The sequence below is a fragment of the Oryx dammah genome, unplaced genomic scaffold (assembly GCF_014754425.2).
Source record: "Oryx dammah isolate SB20612 unplaced genomic scaffold, SCBI_Odam_1.1 HiC_scaffold_8, whole genome shotgun sequence".
NCBI classification, from domain to species: domain Eukaryota; kingdom Metazoa; phylum Chordata; class Mammalia; order Artiodactyla; family Bovidae; genus Oryx; species Oryx dammah.
Genome location: NW_024070192.1, coordinates 24,237,883 through 24,258,913, shown reverse-complemented (window position 1 = coordinate 24,258,913; position 21,031 = coordinate 24,237,883). Strand labels below are relative to the sequence as shown.

The 21,031-nt window shown below is 38.5% G+C and overlaps 1 protein-coding gene and 1 non-coding gene across 2 annotated transcripts in view; one reads left to right on the top strand and one right to left on the bottom strand.

Moving 5' to 3' along the window:
• Window positions 1–21,031, top strand: part of SKAP1 (src kinase associated phosphoprotein 1) — a 292,418-nt gene that overhangs the window by 13,745 nt on the left and 257,642 nt on the right. The gene's annotated exons all lie outside the window — the stretch shown is intronic.
• LOC120867509 lies at window positions 4,339–4,445 on the bottom strand. Its single transcript, XR_005721931.1, has one exon. It is a non-coding gene; the product is annotated as a U6 spliceosomal RNA (small nuclear RNA).

The window sequence follows — 21,031 nt, the reverse complement described above, 5'->3', positions numbered from 1 at the left end:
TATTGTGCTAAGTGAAGTAAGTCAGAGAAAGATAACTATTCTATGATAACACTTATGCATGAAATCTAAAAAATAATATAGATGGACTTACTTACAAAACAGAAACAGACTCACATAGAAAACAAACTTACGGTTACCAAAGGAGAAGACAGGGAGGGATAAATTAGGAGTATGGGGTTAACAGATATGCACCACTATATATAAAATAGATAAACAACAAAGATTTACTCTGTAGCTCAGGGAACTATATTCAGTATCTTGCAGGGGCCCATATTGGAAAAGAATCTGTAAAAGAGAATATATATGTGTATCTGAATTACTTTGCTGTATACTTGAAGCTAACACAGTACTGTAAATCAACTATAGTTCAATGAAAAAAAGAAAAAAAGAAATTGGTTTTTTAACATCACACCATTGTAAGCTTTCCCATATAAATCTATGTATATATTCATATATATATATTCATTTTAACTATTGTACAGTGTTTCAAATTTAATTATTCGCCTATTAAAGGATGTTTAGATTGTTTACAATTTTTTTAATATTTCCACAATACTATAGAGAACATATCTGCATCTTTGTCTATATATGCAAATATTTCTGTAGGATAGATTCAGTGAAGATTGCAGATGTGTTAATTCAGATTTGCAGACTGGTCAGTAGTTAAAACTTAATCTATAGTACTATCTGTGTTTTAGTTTCCAGTTTTTGTTTTCTCTGTGCTATATGTATATAGTTATTGTCATTTTTTTCACCTTCAGGAGGTAAAGGAATTAAAAATATAAACACCACACATTTCTTGGGTCATGGGGCAGAAACAATCAGCAGGTGAAGCAAACCACAGAACATGTTGACAGTTTCTCTATTGTATGCTGACAACTTCCTGCAAGCCAAAACAAAGCTGGTGGGTATGATTTTAGCCTTGCCAACAAGTTTTACCTCTTAACAAAAAACAAAATATATGCCTTAAAGGATTACAATTGATTGCCAGATGAAAAATTTAATGTAAGGTTTAAAACAAGTTCTAAGCACAGTAAAGAAAGGCAATGCCAAAGAATGCTCAAACTACCATACAATTGCACTCATCTCACATGCTAGTAAAGTAATGCTCAAAATTCTCCAAGCTAGACTTCAGCAATACATGAACCGTGAACTTCCTGATGTTCAAGCTGGTTTTAGAAAAGGCAGAGGAACCAGAGATCAAATTGCCAACATCCGCTGGATCATGGAAAAAGCAAGGGAGTTCCAGAAAAACATCTATTTCTGCTTTATTGACTATGCCAAAGACTTTGACTGTGTGGATCACAATAAACTGTGGAAGATTCTGAGAGAGATGGGAATACCAGACCACCTGACCTGCCTCTTGAGAAATCTGTATGCAGGTCAGGAAGCAACAGTTAGAACTGGACATGGAACAACAGACTGGTTCCAAATAGGAAAAGGAGTACGTCAAGGCTGTATATCGTCACCCTGCTTATTTAACTTATATGCAGAGTACATCATGAGAAATGCTGCACTGGAAGAAACACAGGCTGGAATCAAGATTGCCAGGAGAAATATCAATAACCTCAGATATGCAGATGACACCACCCTTATGGCAGAGAGTGAAGAGGAACTAAAAAGCCTCTTGATGAAAGTGAAAGAGGAGAGTGAAAAAGTTGGCTTAAAGCTCAACATTCAGAAAATGAAGATCATGGCATCTGGTCCCATCACTTCATGGGAAATAGATGGGGAAACAGTGGAAACAGTGTCAGACTTTTTTTGGGGGGGCTCCAAAATCACTGCAGATGGTGATTGCAGCCATGAAATTAAAAGACGCTTACTCCTTGGAAGAAAAGTTATGACCAACCTAGATAGCATATTCAAAAGCAGAGACATTACTTTGCCGACTAAGGTCCATCCAGTCAAGGCTATGGTTTTTCTAGTAGTCATGTATGGATGTGAGAGTTGGACTGTGAAGAAGGCTGAGTGCCGAAGAATTGATGCTTTTGAACTGTGGTGTTGGAGAAGACTCTTGAGAGTCCCATGGACTGCAAGGAGATCCAACCAGTCCATTCTGAAGGAGATCAGCCCTGGGATTTCTTTGGAAGGAATGATGCTAAAGCTGAAACTCCAGTACTTTGGCCACCTCATGCGAAGAGTGGACTCATTGGAAAAGACTTTGATGCTGGGAGGGATTGGGGGCAGGAGGAGAAGGGGATGACCGAGGATGAGATGGCTGGATGGCATGACTGACTTGATGGACGTGAGTCTGAGTGAACTCTGGGAGTTGGTGATGGGCAGGGATGCCTGGCGTGCTGCGATTCACGGGGTCACAAAGAGTCGGACACGACTGAGCGACTGAACTGAACTGAACTGAAGCACAGTAAAAGTCATTTCCTCCCCTGTCACTATGATACTTTTATTTAATTGGTGTGAAAATAAGCAAGACAAGATTCTATGAAGGCTTCCCGTGTGTGCATACATGCTCAGTCATGTCTGACTCTCTGTGACCCCATGGATTGTAGCCACCCAGGCTGCTCTGTCCATGGGATTATCCTAGCAAGAATACTGGAGTGGGTTGCCATTTCCTCCAGGGGATCTTCCTTACCCAGGGATCTAACCCATGTCTCCTGTGGCTCATGCATTGATAGGCAGACTCTTTAGCGATGAGCCACTTGGGAAGCCTTCTATCATTAGAGTAGGAAAATTAAACACTGAAGTTTCAGAAGTTTGATTTTACTGAGATATTTAAGTTACTGCAGAAATACTAATGGTCTGATACCTTCAGTATATTTGTGACAAGGAATCAGAAATGATTGTTTTTTGTTTCTTTCTATCAGAAGCTGTCAATGAGACTTTGTAGAAGTTGGATCAGCAACCAGGGTGCTTCTGTAAAATAGCAATATGTTACTAAAAGGAAAGTTGTGACACTTAATTAAATAGAATACCCAAATATCTGGAATGAAATGTGGTCTTCTGTTATTTCCAAGGTGGAAATTGTTTTGATTTGGCAGGCATGATTTGTTAGGCGTGGCCAAGTGCATGGCCATAGTCTGTTACTGGAAAGGCTGTCTTACTGTTAGCAACTCACTCAGGGAATGGCAACCCACTCCAGTGTTCTTGCCTGGAGAATCCCAGGGACGGGGGAGCTGCCGTCTATGGGGTCACACAGAGTTGGACACGACTGAAGTGACTTAGCAGCAGCAGGGAAGTCCTGAGGATGGTGCAGATCTGTACTCCCTGCTTCTGGGACATCAGTTCTAACAAAGGACTCCTGGAATGGGTCCCTGAGAGGAGTCCCTCCTCTCCCTTGATCCCCTTTCTCTTCTCCACAATCCCAACAACATTTTCTATATGCCTCCTTTCCAAATAGGTTCCCATCTTCATCCTCAAAGGGTCACATCTTATCTGTAAGGCTTTAACTCCTTCAAAGTGTTCAGAGTTAAGTATCTATAAGATAAATTAAACATTTTAATTAGAAAAGATGTAGGTATCCTTGAAAATTAAAAGATGAGTCTGAAGTAGCATCCTGCCCCTAGATTTTGTTTTTCTTTTTTTAAATAGTGAGTAGATTGTTTTCTAACATTTACTTAGGTATTTTCTTTATTAATACCTTTTTTCCCCACGTGGGAAAAAGAACCATGTTCTTTAAGTTGATTCCCAGGCCATCCCATTTTTAAACACTATTTTGTGGATCATAAAATTATGTATTTCTCTGATAAGACTGTTCAGGGCATTAGTGCTAAGGCTGGACAAGAAAGGACAATGGTTCTCATAGATTAGGATTAGAAGCTATGTATAATTTTTTATTATATATTTTGGAAATCTCAAAAACTTACATGTTCACCCAGTAAAGGTTGTTCATTCAAATTTTATTTTATTTTATTTTTAAATTTATTTATTTTAATTGGAGGCTAATTACAATATTGTAGTGGTTTTTGCCAAACATCAACATGAATCAGCCACGGTGCACATGTGTTCCCCATCCTGAACCCCCCTCCCACCTCCCTCCGCATCCCATCCCCCAGGGTCATCCCAGTGCACCAGCCCTGAGCACCCTGTCTCATTCATCGAACCTGGACTGGTGATCTGCTTCACATATGATAATATATGTTTCAATGCTACCCTCTCAAATCATCCCACCCTCGCCTTCTCCCACAGAGTCCAAAAGACTGTTCTTTACATCTGCGTCTCTTTTGCTGTCTCACATATAGGGTCATTGTTACCATCTTTCTAAATTTTATATATATGCATTAGTATACTGTATGGGAGTTTTTCTTTCTGACTTACTTCACTCTGTATAATAGGCTCCAGTTTCGTCCACCTCATTAGAACAGATTCAAATGCATTCTTTTTAAAAATATGGAACGCTTCACAAATTTTTGTGTCATCCTTGCACAGGGGCCATGCTAATCTTCTCTGTATCGTTCCAATTTTAGTATATGTGCTGCCGAAGCGAGCACTGTTTATTCAAATTTTAAACTTAATTGTATGTCATGCATTTAAAAAAAGAAAAAACCCCTTTTATATTTTACCTAGAGGAGAATCATTGTTGTTTAATCACTAAGTCGTGTCTGGCTCTTTTTCGACCCCATGGACTAACCCACCAGACTCCCCGGTCCATGGGATTTCCCAAGCAAATACTGGCGCAGGGTTGCCATTTCCTTCTTTAGGGGTGTCTTCCAGAGGCAGGGATTGAACCTGTGTCTCTTCCATAGGCAGGCGGATTCTTTACCACTGAGCCACCAGGGAAGCTCCCTAGAGGAGAATTCTGTAAGGATATTTTGATGGGGAATGATCATCCAATTTGAGACTCCAGAAACCCTTTCAGTCCTGAAGCCTGGGCCATTCCCCCTTCTGTTGGCATCCTCTTTGTTAGTGGGAGCGCTCTTTTAATCCCCTGTTCCCTAACTCCAAGCTCTGATGGTGGCATTGTGACTGGGGAGTGACTCCAATGGTCAGGACTGGGAAGGGTATGAGGAGCTGGGTGAGAGCGAGGTTGGAGTTCCCAGGATTAGGGAAGAGCCTATTTAATAAGCTAGAATGAGAATGGGAATGGGCCTCACCTAGGAAGGAGGTGAGAGCCAGTGGAGGGACCCAGAGAGAAAGGAGAACAGAATTTCCTCTCATCTCCCACTCTTTCTCTCCTGTCTCTTTACCTCTGACCTCCTCTCCTATTGAGAATGTGGCTACCAACAGGCTTGGAGGTGCTATGATAAGACAGAAGGCTGGGGATGGGGTGAGGAGAGATGATGGAAGTCAGCAGAAGGTTATTGAAGTAAAATGACTGTTAAAGCAGCAGCAGTGAGAAAATAGATATTTCTGTGATTGTGCCCAGCCAACCAGGACAACCATTCACGTTTAAAGAATATTTGCGAGTACTTGGGTTTTTTGTTTTGTTTTTAATGAGAGAGCTGAAATACTGCCCAGCATTAAACTTAATAGAATTAATTTTGAGTCATTTCACCCGTGCCAACAAAAATCTCAGATATTTTCTTGGGTGTAATGCAAGTATAGACAGAAATTTATGGTATCCTTCTTTTTCAGAAATGTGAGTTCTGCTTTACTAGTTCAAATACTTTAGCAAAATATCCCCTCTAGGAACACTTTGATTGGTTTTTGGATGGTGGAGTTGTTTTCAGCAGCATTTGGTCATTCATCCTGCCTTCAAATTAGAAGGCTGATTGAAGTGAACTTTTGAATTCTAGAAACAATATATCAACAAAAATTTTCTAACTATTAAAGAACACCAACTTAAATATTTTGTTCTTTCTGTGTGTTGGGAGCAGTATTTAGAAAATAGATGGAGGCAACCTTTATTTTTTAGTAGTTTGAAAAATGTGACCCTTAAGATGTCATTCTCCTCCAACTAAACAAAATATCCCCTTGTAGCCTCATAAAATGGACAAAGTGAGAGGCTTGGGAGAATGTCAAAGACTTTCACCAGTCTACAGAACCTGGAGATCTTGGGTGCATCCTGTCAAGTCAGAACCTTCTCAGCTGGCCTTAGACCCTGCAGTGGTTTCTCCCAGGGATCTGATGATTAGTCGTGTCTACAAGTTTCCACATACCCTCCCTTCCCTTGTCCTTCAGGTTTCATTTCCTATTTTCCTTTCCTGCTCTGGTTTGATGAAATAGATATTCATAAGCTGCCTGGAAGCTGAGGAAATCTATGTTTTAGGGAAGCTGTGAATTATAACAGGAAGATGCATGTTTGTCAGAGCTGTGTTTCCCTTTTTAATATGGGACTTTAAATCGTTGTAGATTACTTTTAGTACAAAATACTGTATACTACTACAAACTTGCCTTCCAGAATAATCTTTCATCACTGTTGCTCTTATCCCTAACCTTTGTGTTCTTGCTTCCAAGTTAGAATTCTTTCAGTTTCTCCAGCTGAACTAAGATCTGTCACCTTAGGACCTGTGCACACGATGTTTCCATGCTTGTGCTATTCTTTTCCTCATTCTACCAGCTCCTCCCCACCCCAACATACATACTTGACCTGCTGATCTAGGGGTTTCAGATGAAAGGTTAGGTCTCTGGGAGATCTCCCTAACTTACTTCCCTCTAGACTAGGCGCATCTACTGTGGGCCTGTGCCTCCCTCACTTTTCTTATTATAACTCGTATCACAGTTTATTCTAATTGTCTATTTAAGTCTTTATTCTTTGGTAGACTGTAAACTTTTAGTTTGGATCTGTCTTGTTCACTTTTTCAGTATACAGCATATAAGTGCTCAAATATTTGTAGAAGAATAAAGGCATTTAGAAAAAAAAGTGACAATATTTATGGTACATTTCTGATTTTGTCTTTTCTCCTTGGTGTGAGGACATTTATACCAGTGTGGTATTGCTCACTCATTAGTCAAAGGTATAGACCTTGTACCATCAGGTATTATGTGTAGTGAGTGATGTGATGTCAGAGGCACCTCTGGAATGTTGTTACTCAGTGGTGTTTTTCACTCTGGGCTTTGTAGTTACAGATGCCTAAGGCATTCTGATTTGATAAGACATGATATTTATATTAGAAGAGTTTTTATTTGCACAAGGCTGATTGCTTAATAGAACCCACCCAGGGAGAGTGGTGAACTTGGTTAAAATACAGGAGGTGGAAATCTCTTTCTTATTCAGTGGTGAACAGTGCATTTCTGAGCAGCCTTACTGAGGCACCTTCAGGTCATAATCACTGTAAGTAACATCATCTTCTAAATTGAGAGGCAAATGTATTATATGTTGGTCTATAGTTTTCCTTCCTTAGTATTTTTAAATATATTTTCCTTAATATCTTTAAATTTTGATATCAGAGTTATTCTGGCTTATAAAATGAATTGGGAAGTGTGTAAAATACTAGATGCATAATCCCTCCTATAGCTCTTGCTTTTGACTTATGTTTTCATGATTATAAATTTGTTCGTCTAGTGACTTGTGGGAGTATTTTTAGATCAGGTTAAAAAAAAGATGAGACAGGTAGAAGAGATTGTCTTTGTGCCATGTTATTCCTCTGAGTAGATGACACTTGCAGATGAAGGAATAAGTAGTTAAATAAACACATGGCCCTCTAAAGTGTTTTGAAATGAAGCCTTCAAAAAAGTAATTTTAAAGTGAAACTTAACAAGTAAAGTCATAATAAAATATCAAAGTATCAAATATCCCCCAGTGAGTTGGGGGATAATTATATCCTGTTGATTCCCTTTTAACAATTTTAGTACATACAAATATAGTTACATGGGATGTTTTACTTATAATAATTTAGTAAGGCAAGTAGAAGTTCAAAATAATATACACACACATATATATATTTAACATCTATAGGCACAAAATATCCATTATAACCATCTATCTCCCATAGGATCTTTATTCCCCAGAATCATTATTCCATAGGATCTTTATTCTGCCTGGGTGTCCTCCTTTACTGTTCCCAGCTATGAATCAGTACAATCTGCTCTATTGAGTGAAATGAAGAGGAGGGTGAAAAATTAAAGTCAATCTAAGCTAAGAGTAATATTACATTATGCTTGCATAGTAATTTTAATTTTACTTTTTTCATATGTAAAACACATATTTTAGAACTTTTAGGAAATGTAGAAGAGTATGAAGAAGATGATAAAATGGCTTGTAATTCCACTACCTAGACATGACCATTGTTAATATTTTGGTGTCTTATCACAGTACCTAACTGACCTGTGTTGCTGCTGCTGCTGCTAAGTCGCTTCAGTCGTGTCGGACTCTGTGCAACCCTATAGACGGCAGCCCACCAGCCTCCCCCGTCCCTGGGTTTCTCTAGGCAAGAATACTGGAGTGGGTTGCCATTTCCTTCTCCATGATTGACCTGTAGGAAGGACTCAATTTAGACTGGGTTAATGACTGAATTAAGCCAAGTACCTCCCCCTTTTTTCAGGTAAAATGTCAAGATTATATCATATATTAAAAATTAATAGATTTACAGGAAAGATTGAACAGGTAGTACAGAGAATTCTCCTATTCCCTTCCCCCTCCCCCTAATTTCCTCCATTATTAGCTAACTTTCACATTGGTATGATACATTTGTTACAGTTAATGAACCAATACTGATGTGTTATTGACTAAAGTCTGCAGTTTATTCAGTCCTGTCGGACTCTTGGTGACCCCATGGACCATACAGTCCATGGAATTCTCCAGGCCAGAATACTGGAGTGAGTAGCCTATCCCTTCTCCAGTGGATCTTTCCGACCCAGGAATCGAACTCGGGTCTCCTGCACCGCAGGCAGATTCTTCACCAGCTGAGCTACCAGGGAAGCCCCTCCTCCCCCTTTCTTTGGATAAAATGTCAAGATTGTATCATATACCACTTCTTAAAAATTAATAGACTAGTTTTTAGAATACTTTTAGATTCACAGAAAAGATCGAGCGGGTAGTACAGAGAATTGTCTTATTCCCTGTCCTCCCAATTTCCTCCATTATTAATTAACTTTCACATTAGTATGAACCATTTATTACAATTAATGAACCATTTGTTACAATTAATGAACCTATACTGATGTGTTATTGACGGAAAGTCTGTAGTTTATTCCATTTCCCTTCAGTCAGTTCACTTCAGTTCAGTCGCTCAGTCGTGTCCGACTCTTTGCGACCCCATGAATCGCAGCACGCCAGGCCTCCCTGTCCATCACCAACTCCCGGAGTTCACTCAGACTCGCGTCCATCGAGTCCGTGATGCCATCCAGCCATCTCATACTCTGTCGTCCCCTTCTCCTCCTGCCCCCAATCCCTCCCAGCATCAGAGTCTTTTCCAATGAGTCAACTCTTCACATGAGGTGGCCAAAGTACTGGAGCTTCAGCTTTAGCATCATTCCTTCCAAAGAAATCCCAGGGTTGATCTTCAGAATGGACTGGTTGGATCTCCTTGCAGTCCATGGGACTCTCAAGAGTCTTCTCCAACACCACAGTTCAAAAGCATCAATTCTTTGGTGCTCAGCCTTCTTCACAGTCCAACTCTCACATCCATACATGACCACAGGAAAAACCATAGCTTTGACTAGACAGACCTGTCGGCAAAGTAATGTCTCTGCTTTTGAATATGCTGTCTAGGTTGGTCATAACTTTTCCTCCAAGGAGTAAGTGTCTTTTAATTTCATGGCTGCAGTCACCGTCTGCAGTGATTTTGGAGCCCAAAAAAATAAAGTCTGACACTGTTTCTACTGTTTCCCCATCTATTTCCCATGAAGTGATGGGACCAGATGCCATGATCTTCGTTTTCTGAATGGTGAGCTTTAAGCCAACTTTTTCACTCTCCTCTTTCACTTTCATCAAGAGGCTTTTTAGCTCCTCTTCACTTTCTGCCATAAGGGTAGTGTCATCTGCATATCTGAGGTTATTGATATTTCTCCCAGCAATCTTGATTCCAGCTTGTGTTTCTTCCAGCCCAGCGTTTCTCATGATGTACTCTGCATATAAGTTAAATAACCATTTCCCTTAGTTTTTACCTAATGTCCTTTTTCTTTTCCAGGATCCTATTCAGGATATCTCATTGAATTTAGTTCTTTAGAATTCCTCTGCCAGCTGTTTCTCAAACTTTCCTTGTTTTTGATGATCTTGAGAGTCTTGAGGAGTACTGGTCAAATATATTGTAGAATGCCATATATTAGAATTTGTCTGACCATTTTCTCATGATTAGACTAGGTTTTTGGAAAGAAGATCACAGAAGTAAAGTGTCATTCTCATCACATGTCAAGGGTACATACAATCAACATGATTTATAACTGTTGATGTTTTCTTTGATTGCCTGGCTGATAAAGTTTCTGTCAAGTTACTCTTTATTTCCCATTTCAATACTGTATTCTTTGGAAGGAAGTCTCTATGTGCAGTCTACACTTGAGTGTTGGGAGTTATGCTCCTTCTTCCTTAGGGTGGTGTGTCTACATTATTTGGAATTATGCGCTGGAGATTTGTGTTTTCTCCCCCATGTATTAATTTATTCATTTCTTTATTAATATTTATATCATTGTGGACTCATGAATACTTATTTTATACTTTGAGTTATAATCCAGAGTTACCTAACTTTGTTGCTCAAATTGTTCTAACTTTGGCCACTAAGCTCTTTTACTTGGCTTCTGGTTTCCTTTTGACATGCCACATCAAGTGTGTGTGTGTGTATGTTTTGGGTACTTCCTTACTTTCTGGCCACACAAAATGGTCCAGGCTCATCTTGTATGTTTCCTGCCCTTAGACCTAGAATCAGCCATCTCTCGAAAAAGCCTTGGTTCCTTTTATTGAAGATTGGTTTTAGAAACCATGATCTTGGTAGTAGATATGCTCTTTTTCACTGGGACATTGTTTCTTTTAGGTCTTCTCACTGACAAACAAAGATATATATGTATGCATAATAATCCCACATATACATATGCATGCTATGCCAAGTCTCTTCAGTCCTGTCCAATTCTTTGCGATCCTATGGACTGTAGCCTGCCAGGCTCTTCTGTCCATGGGATTCTTTAGGCAAGAATACTTAAGTGGGTTGCCATGCCCTCCTCCAGGGGACTTTCCCAACCCAGGGATGGAACCCGCATCTCTTATGTTTCCTGCACTGGCAGGCGGGTTCTTTACCACTAACAACATATATGTTTATCTATTAGCAATTTCTGTGGGTTTCCATTGTGGCTCAGTTGGTAAAGAATCTGCCTGCAATGTGGGAGAACTGGGTTGGGAAGATTCCCTGGAGAAGGGAAAGGCTACCCAGTCCAGTATTCTGGCCTGGAGAATTCTATGGACTGTATAGTCCATAGGACCACAAAGAGTTGGACACGACTGAGTGGCTTTCACACTAGCAATTTCTATACATAACTATCTGTATCTGTACAAACTTAAACATGAGTTCTTTTTTAAAAAAAATTTTTTTTTTTTTTAACAAACCCTTCTTTAGACTTTCAATAGCTTGCAGCAAGGGAGCTGCTCTGCTATGTACAAAACCCCGATCCAGAAGCAGGTCATCTACCAGTGGTTCCCCATGGTAGCACCAGGTTCCATCTAGCACCAGGTTCCCCATGAATGTGTGGTCCTTGATGGGTGAGGGAGCTAAACAAGAGCTCTTATTGATGTCTTGAACTCTAATTCATTTTAGACTGCTCTCCTTACTATTCTTTAAAATTGAGCCAACATTGTTGTATAACATTGTGTATGTTTCATGTGTACAACATTCTGTTTCTACTTCTGTGTACACTACAGTGTGCTTACCACCAAAAATTTAATTTCTTGCTGTCACATATAGTTGACACCCTTTTACCCATTTTACCCTCTTCCCCTCCCTTCTGAAAACCAATGTTCTGTTCACTGTATCCACATGTTTGTTTTTGTTTGGTCTGTTTTGTTCATTTATTTGTTTATTTACTTTATTTGCTTTTTATATTCCACACATGAGAGAAATTTTACAATATTTGTCTTTCTCCCTCTGACTTGTTTCACTTGGCATAATACCTTCAAGGTCCATCCATTGTTGTCACAAATGGCAAGATTTCATCATTTTTTTATGGCTGAATGGTAACCCATCATTATATATATATATGGCTTCCCTGGTGGCTCAGACAGTAAAGTGTCTGTCTGCAATGCGGGAGACCTGGGTTCTATTCCTGGGTCAGGAAGATCCCCTGGAGAAAGGAAATGGCAATCCACTCCAGCACTCTTGCTTGGAAAATCCCATGGACAGAGGAGCCTGATAGGCTACAGTCCATGAGGCTGCAAGGAGTTGGACATCTTCTTTATCCATTCATCTCTTGATGGGCACTGGGGTTGTTTCCATATCTTAGCTATTGTAAAAAATGCTGTGATAATGGAGATGGAAATGGCAACCCACTCCAGTATTCTTGCCGGGAAATTCCGATGGACAGAGCAGCCTGGCAGGCTACAGTCCATTGAGTCTCAAAAGAGTCAGACGTGACTTAGCAACTAAACAACAAGGTCTACAGGACCCAGTTAAAGAGAAACAGGAATTTAGAATGATTCTCAAGTTTTTGGCCTGGGCAGTTAGGTAGATGATGATGTCATTCAAAGGTATAGGGAAAGATAATGGATTCAATTTCTATATCTTGTATTTGAGAGTCTGTAGATGCATAGTCAGTTTTTGGCAAAACCTTGGTGCATAGTGATTTTATGATTTAAAAAATGAATAAATAAAGGAGTCCAATTTGTTAAAACATGCTGTGATGAAAATAGAGGTTGCACCCACTGGAAACTGTTGCCTAGGGTCCAGTATTCACCTGCAGTTCCTTTTGCCTTTAGTCTTATAGACTACCCATTACCAATGTTACTTAGGTCAGTACCTTTCCCCCATTCAGTGAGTTTAATTCATATATTTGTAATTTGTAATTAGTTAGATTATGTCATTTGTCTTCAATTTTCCCTGAGATCTCCCAACCTGCAAAATGATTTTTTGAAATCTACAGACATTAAAGGTCATTCTTTGTGTTGTAAAGTCCTATAGGTATTGACAATTACAAAATGCCATGTGACAACCATTAAAGTGTCATACGATATAGTTTCACTGCCCTAAAAGTCTCCTGTACTCTATCTATTCATCCCTCTGACTCCTCTTGAACCCCTTGCCAACCACTGATTTTTTTTATATTGTTGCCTTTTCCAGAATGTTACGTAGTGGGAACCATACAGTATGTAACCTTTTCAGATTGGCTTTTTTCACCGATAGGCTTCTTTCACATCAGTTCAGTTCAGTTCAGTCACTCAGTTGTGTCTGACTCCTTGTGACCCCATGGACTGTAGCACACCAGGCCTCCCTGTCCATCACCAACTCCCAGAGTTTACTCAGACTCATGTCCATTGAGTCAGTGATGCCATCCAACCATCTCACCCTCTGTCGTGCCCTTCTCCTCCTGCCTTCAATCTTTCCCAGCATCAGGGTCTTTTTAAATGAGTCAGTTCTTTGCATGACGTGGCCAAAGTGTTGAAGTTTCAGCTTCAGCATCAGTCCTTCCAATGAACACCCAGGACTGATTTCCTTTAGGATGGACTGGTTGGATCTCCTTGCAGTCCAAGGGACTCTCAAGAGTCTTCTCCAACACCACAGTTCAAAAGCATCAATTCTTCGGCATTCAGCTTTCTTCACGGTCCAACTCTCACATCCATACATGACTACTGGAAAAACCATAGCTTTGACTAGATGGACCTTTGTTGGCAAAGTAATGTCTCTGTTTTTAATATGCTGTCTAGGTTGGTTATAACTTTTCTTCCAAGGAGCAAGCATCTTTTAATATAATGACTGCAGTCACCATCTGCAGTGATTTTGGAGCTCCCCAAAATAAAGTCTGTCACTGTTTCCACTGTTTCCCCATCCTTTTGCCAGGAAGTGATGGGACCAAATGCCATGATCTTAGTTTTCTGAATGATGGGTTTTAACCCAACTTTTTCCCTCTCCTCTTTCACTTTCATCTAGAGACTCTTTAGTTCTTCTTTGCTTTCTGCCATAAGGGTGGTGTCATCTGCATATCTGAGGTTATTGATATTTCTCCTGGAAGTGTTGATTCCAGTTTGTGCTTCATCCAACCCAGCACTTCTCATGATGTACTCTGCATATAAGTTAAATAAGCAGGGTGACAATATACAGCCTTGATGTACTCCTTGATGTACAAAGTTGATGTACTCCTTTCCCAGTTTGGAACCAGTCTGTTGTTCCATGTCCAGTTCTAACAGTTGCTTCCTGACCTGCATACAGATTTCTCAAGAGGCAGGTCAGGTGGTCTGGTATTCCCACCTCTTTCAGAATTTTCCACAGTTTGTGATGATCCACACAGTCAAAGGCTTTGGAATAGTCAATAAAGCAGAAGTAGATGTTTTTCTGGAACTCTCTAGCTTTTTCAATGATCCAATAGATGTTGGCAATTTGATCTCTGGTTCCTCTGCCTTTTCTAAAACCAGCTTGAACATCTGGAAGTTCATGGTTCACGTACTGTTGAAGCCTGGCTTAGAGATTTTGAGTATTACTTTACTAGTGTGTGAAGTGAGTGCAATTGTGCAGTAGTTTCAGCATTCTTTGGCATTGCCTTTCTTTTGGATTGGAATGAAAACTGATCTTTTCCAGTCCCATGGGCACTGCTGAGTTTTCCAAATTTGCTGGCATATTGAGTGCAGCACTTTCACAGCATCATCTTTCAGGATTTGAAATAGCTCAACTGGAATTCCATCACCTCCACTAGCTTTGTTCATAGTGATGCTTCCTAAGGCCCACTTGACTTCACATTCCAGGATGTCTGGCTCTAGGTGAGTGATCATACCATCATGATTATCTTGGTCATGATGATCTTTTTTGTACAGTTCTTCTGTGTATTTTTGCCACCTCTTCTTAATATCTTCTGCTTCTGTTAGGTCCATACCATTTCTGTCCTTTACTGAGCCCATCTTTGCATGTTCCCTTGGTATCTCTAATTTTCTTGAAGAGATCTCTAGTCTTTCCCATTCTATTGTTTTCCTCTATTACTTTGCATTGATCGCTGAGGAAGGCTTTCTTATCTCTCCTTGCTATTCTTTGGAACTTTGCATTCAAATGGATATATCTTTCCTTTTCTCCTTTACCTTTTGCTTCTCTTCCTTTCACAGCTGTTTGTAAGGCCTCCTCAGACAACCATTTTGCCTTTTTGCATTTCTTTTTCTTGGGGATGGTCTTGATCCCTGCCTCCTGTACAATGTCACAAACTTCCATCCATAGTTATCCAGCCACTCTGTCTATCAGATCTAATCCCTTGAATCTATTTCTCACTTCTACTGTATAATCTTAAGGGATTTGATTTAGGTCATATCTGAATGGTCCAGTGGTTTTTCCTACTTTCTTCAATTTAAGTCTGAATTTGGCAATAAGGAGTTCATGATCTGAGCCATAGTCAGCTCCCAGTCTTGTTTTTGCTGACTGTATAGAGCTTCTCCATCATGGCTGCAAAGAATATAATCAACCTGATTTCGGTATTGACCATCTGGTGATGTCCATGTGTAGTCTTCTCTTGTGTTGTTGGAAGAAGGTGTTTGCTAACTCTTAGCCTCTACCCTGCTTCGTTCTGTACTGCAAGGCCAAATTTGCCTGTTACTCCAGGTATTTCTTGACTTCCTACTTTTGCATTCTAGTCCCCTATAATTGAAAGGACATCTTTTTGGGGTGTTAGTTTTAGAAGTTCTTGTAGACTGTTCCACTTCAGCTTCTTCAGCATTTCTGGTGGGGGCATAGACTTGGATTACTGTGATATTGAATGGTTTGCCTTGGAAACAAACAGAGATCATTCTGTCATTTTTGAGATTGGATCCAAGTAGTGCATTTCAGACTCTTTTGTTGACTATGATGGCTACTCCATTTCTTTAATACATTTAAGGTTCTCCAGTGACACCTCATACGAAGAGTTGACTCATTGGAAAAGACCCTGATGCTGGGATTGGGGGCAGGAGGAGAAGGGGACGACAGAGGATGAGATGGCTGATGGCATCACCGACTCGATGGACATGAGTTTGAGTGAACTCTGGGAGTTGGTGATGGACAGGGAGGCCTGGCGTACTGTGATTCATGGGGTTGCAAAGAGTTGGACATGACTGAGCGACTGAACTGAACTGAATGTTTTTTCATTTCTTGAGAGTTCATTTCTTGTTTGCACTGAATAGTATTCCACTGTTTGTATATATCACAATTTATTTATCCACTCACCTTCTGAAGGACATTTTGATTGCTTCCAAAAATTTAGCAAGTGTAAATAAAGCTGCTCTAATCTAAATGTGCAGATTTTTCTATGGACTTAAGTTTTCAAGTCAGTTGGGTGAATACTTAGGAGTATGATCGCTGGATCTTATGGTAAGACTACATTTAGCTTTGTAAGAAACCAAGCCATCTTCCAAAGTGGATATACGATTTGGCATTCCCATCAGCAATTAATGAGCTTCTGGTTGCTCTGCATCCTTGTCAGTCATTGGTATTGTCAATTTTTAAAAATTCATTCATTCTAGTAGGTACATAGTGATATATCATTGTTTTGATTTGCAGTTTCCTAATGACATACGATTATGCTGATTTGCTTTTTTGTTATCTGTGTATCTTCTTTAGTGAGGTCTCTGTTCACATTTTATGTCCATTTCAAAATTGGGTTTTTTGTTTTCTTATTATTGAATTTTAAGAGTTTTTAACTATTTTGGATATACATCCTTTATTAGGTATGTGTTTTGTAAAGATTTTCTACCAGTCTGTGGCTTGTCTTTTCATTCTCTTAACACTATCTTTTGTAGAACAGCAGTTTTTCATTTTTATGAAGTCTAAATTATTTCTTTCATGGATCATTGGATCATGCTTTTGGTCTTATAACTAAAAACCCATTGCCAAACCCAAGGCCACTTACATTTTCTCCTGTGTGCATTTCAGTCTGTGATTTACTTGAGTTAATTTTTGTATAAAGGGAGAGCTGTGCCTTTTTTTTTTTTTTTAATTTGGTTGTTTAGTTGTCCCAGCACAATTTGTTAAAAAGCCTTATCCTCTCTTGGTTGAATTGCTTTACATCTTTTTTCAAAGATCAGCTGACTGTGTTTGTATAGGTCTATTTCTGTGTTCTCTGTTCTGTTCCATTAATTTGTGTCTGTTCTTTCAATGATACTACTCTATCTTGATCACTGCATCATAGTAGTAAGTCTTTAAGTTGAGTAATGTCAGTCCTTCAATCTTCCTCCTCCCCTCCCACTCTCCTTTTTTCTTCATCTTCCTCTTCTTCTCCTTTTCCTTCAGTATTGTATTAAAAATATGCTGTGAGAATATTTGAATTCCTTCCATTTCCTCATGAATATTATTTTTGATTGGTTACAAAATACTTCATTATATGATCTGTGATATAACCAGTGTTTAGTGGAAAAAGTTCAAAACTTTTGATATTTCATTTTTGTAAATGAAAATAAAGTTATGTTAGCACAGAATAAAAACTGAACGAGTGATGTAAATAATTATAATTGTGTTCCTTATATCAACTGATTTATTTTCCAATGTTTCTATTAATACAATGAGTACCAATGCCTTTTTTATTAGGGAAAAGTAAATATGTTTGTGTTTGTTTTCTAAAGTCTGAGAAATACCTTTTCTTCCTTTTCTCCTCTCAATCTGATACTGCTATTTCTCTGTATTGCTTTTATGAATCTTAATAAAATCTTTATGGACTTATCAAATTTATTGGTCTTTTAAAAGAACCAAGCAATGCTTTTTCTGCTTTCTATTTAATTGACTTCCATTCTTATTTTTTATTATTTTCTTTTTCCTGTTTGGAGTTTAATTTGGTCTTCTTTTTCTACTTTCTTAAAATGAAAACTTAGATCGTTGATTTTAAACCTTTCTTCTTTTCTACCATAAACATTTAAAGCTGTGTGATTCCCTTAAGTGTGGCTTTAACTGCATCTTACAAATTTGGATGGATTTTATAATTTTGAAATTTTTATAATATTTTTATTTTATAATCATTCAATTTATTAAAAGAAGAATATTTCCTCTTTGAATTATGTTTCTTCAAATTGTTGAGGCTTTTTAGATATCTAATTGTTATTGATTTCTAACTTCTTTTTGATTAGAGAACATACTCTAAGATTTTAGATTTTTGGTGTTTATAAGACTTATTTTATGGCGTAGAATAATGTATATCTTGGTGAACACTTCATCCACTTAAAAAAAGTATATTCTGTAGTTGTTAGATGTAGCATTGTATGAATGCCAAACAGATCAAAGTTAATAGTGTTGTTCACATTCTTTATCTCTTTATTGATTATTTATCTAGTAGTTTTATTAGTTTCTTAAAGAGATTAGTAAAATTTCCAACTATGATTGAGATATGTTTTTTTCTTGCTTTAGTTCTGTTGGAATTTGCTTCAAGTATTTTGAAGCTATTTTGTTACATGCATGCTGCTGCTGCTGCTGCTGCTAAGTCACTTCAGTCGTGTCAGACTCTGTGCTACCCCATAGACGGCAGCCCACCAGGCTCCTCTGTCCCTGGGATTCTCCAGGCAAGAATACTGGAGTGGGTTGCCATTTCCTTCTCCAATGCATGCATGCATGCTAAGTTGCTTCAGTCGTGTCCGACTCTGTGTGACCCTATGGACAGTAGCCCACCAGGCTCCTCTGTCCATGTGATTCTCTAGGCAAGAATACTGGAGTGGGTTGCCATTTCCTTCTCCTGTTATATGCATACACATTTATAATTTTTCTGTCTTCCTGATGACTTGGCCCTTTTATCATTATGAAATATCTCTTTTTGTATCTGGTAATATTCCATGTCCTGAAGTCTACTTTGACATTAATATAGCCATTCCATCTTCCTTATGCTTACTCTTAGCATACTGTATAATTTCCATTCTTTTTTTCAGCCTGTGTCTTTATTGGAATATAGTTGATTTACAATGTGTTAGTTTCAGATGTACACCAAAGTGAATCAGTTATCCATATAAATATACATATGTATACATATGTGTATATATATATATATATATCTCCACTATGTTTAAGATTATTTTCTCTGTGCCTTCATATTTAAAATGTGTCTCTTGTAGATTACTATGATAATTATATGCTAATAAAATGGACAACCTAGAAGAAATGGACAAATTCCTAGAAATGTACATTCTCCCATGAATGAATCAGGAAGAAATGTAAAACATGAATAGACCAATTACCAGTAATTGAATCAGTATTTTAAAAACTCCCAAGAAACAAAATTCCAGGATCAAATGACTTTATAGGTGAATTCTACCAATTAGAGAACGATTAACACCTGTCCTTCCCAAACTATTCCAAAAATATTACTGAGGAAGGAATGCTTCTGAGAACTTGTTCTGTGAAGCCAGTATCACCCTGATACCAAAACTAGACAAAGATATAATAATTTAAAAAAAGAAAATTACAGGTCAATATCACTGATGAACACGAATGCAGAAACTGTCAACAAAATATTAACAAACCAAATAAATACGTTAAAAGGATCATATACCATGATCAAGTGGGATTAATCCCAGGGGTGCAATGATGATTCAGTATCTACAAATCATTCAATGTAATACACCACATTAACAAATTGAAGAATAAAAATCATATGATCATCATATGTTACGAAAAAAGACTTTGTCAAAATTCAACATCCGTTTATGATAAAAACTCTCAACAAAATGGGTATAGAGGGAATATATCTCAACATAAGAAAGGCCATATATGACAGGCCTACAGCTAACATCATACTGAATGATGAAAAGCTGGATGCATTTCCTCTAAGGTCAGGAACAAGACAAGGATGCCCTTGAGGGTGTTATGCTCCTAAGTAAAATAAATCATACAGAGAAAGACAAATACTGTGTGATTTCACTTATATGTGAACCTAAAAAAAACAACAACAAATGAACAATCATAACAAAACAGAAACAGGGTGATAGCTACAGAGAACAAGCAGATGGCTGCCAGAGTGGAGAGCAGGGAGGGAAGGAGAGAGATGAGGGATACTAAGAGGTACAAACTCCTAGTTACAAAATAAATGAGCCATGGATATGAAATGTACAGTGTAGAGAATATAGCCAGTAACTATGTAGTATCTTTGGATGGTGACAGATGATAACTGGACTTATTGTGGTGATCATTTTTAAGTGTATAGAAATTGTAAATCACTGTGTTGTATACTGGGCTTCCCAGGTGGCTCTAGTGGTAAAGAACCTACCTGCCAATGCAGGAGACATAATGAGACTTGGGTTTAATCCCTAGGTTGGGAAGATCCCCTGGAGGAGGGCATGGCAACCTACTCCAGTATTCTTGCCTGGAGAATCCAATTGACAGAGGAGCCTGGTGGGCTACAGTCCACAGGGTCACAAAGAGTAGGACATGACTGAAACAACAGTGTGCATGCTTGTTGTATACCAGGAATTGACATACTGTTGTAGGTCAATTATACTTCAAAAACAATCAAGCTCATAGAAAAAGAGATCAGATTTGTGATTAGCAGAAGTTGGGCATTGGGGGAGAGGGAATTGGATGAATGATCAAAAGTTACAAACTTTCAGTCATAAGTAAGTACTAGGGATGTAATATACAACATGGTAAATATAATTAACACTGCTGTACAGTATATATAGGGCTTCCCTGGTGGCTCAGTGGCAAAGAATCTGGCTGCCAATGCAGGAGACACAGGTTTGATCCCTGGATTGGAAAGATCGCCTGGAGAAGGAAATGGCAAGTCACTCCAGTATTCTTGCCTAGGAAATCCCGTGGACAGAGGAGCCTGGCAGACTACAGTCCATGGGGTCGTGAAAGAGTAGAACACAACTTAGTAACTAAACAACAATAACAACAGTATATATAAAAGTTGTTAAGAGAGTAAATGCTTAGAGTTCTTATTACAAGGAAAAAAATTATTTCTTTAATTTTCTGTCTGTATGAGATGGTAAGTATAATTTTACTATGGTAATCATTTCATGGCATATGTATGTCAAATCATTATGCTGTGCATCTTAAACAATGCTGTATAATAAATAAAACTGGAAGGAAAAAAAGTGTCTCCTGTAGACAGACAGCATATAATTGGGTCTTGCATTTTT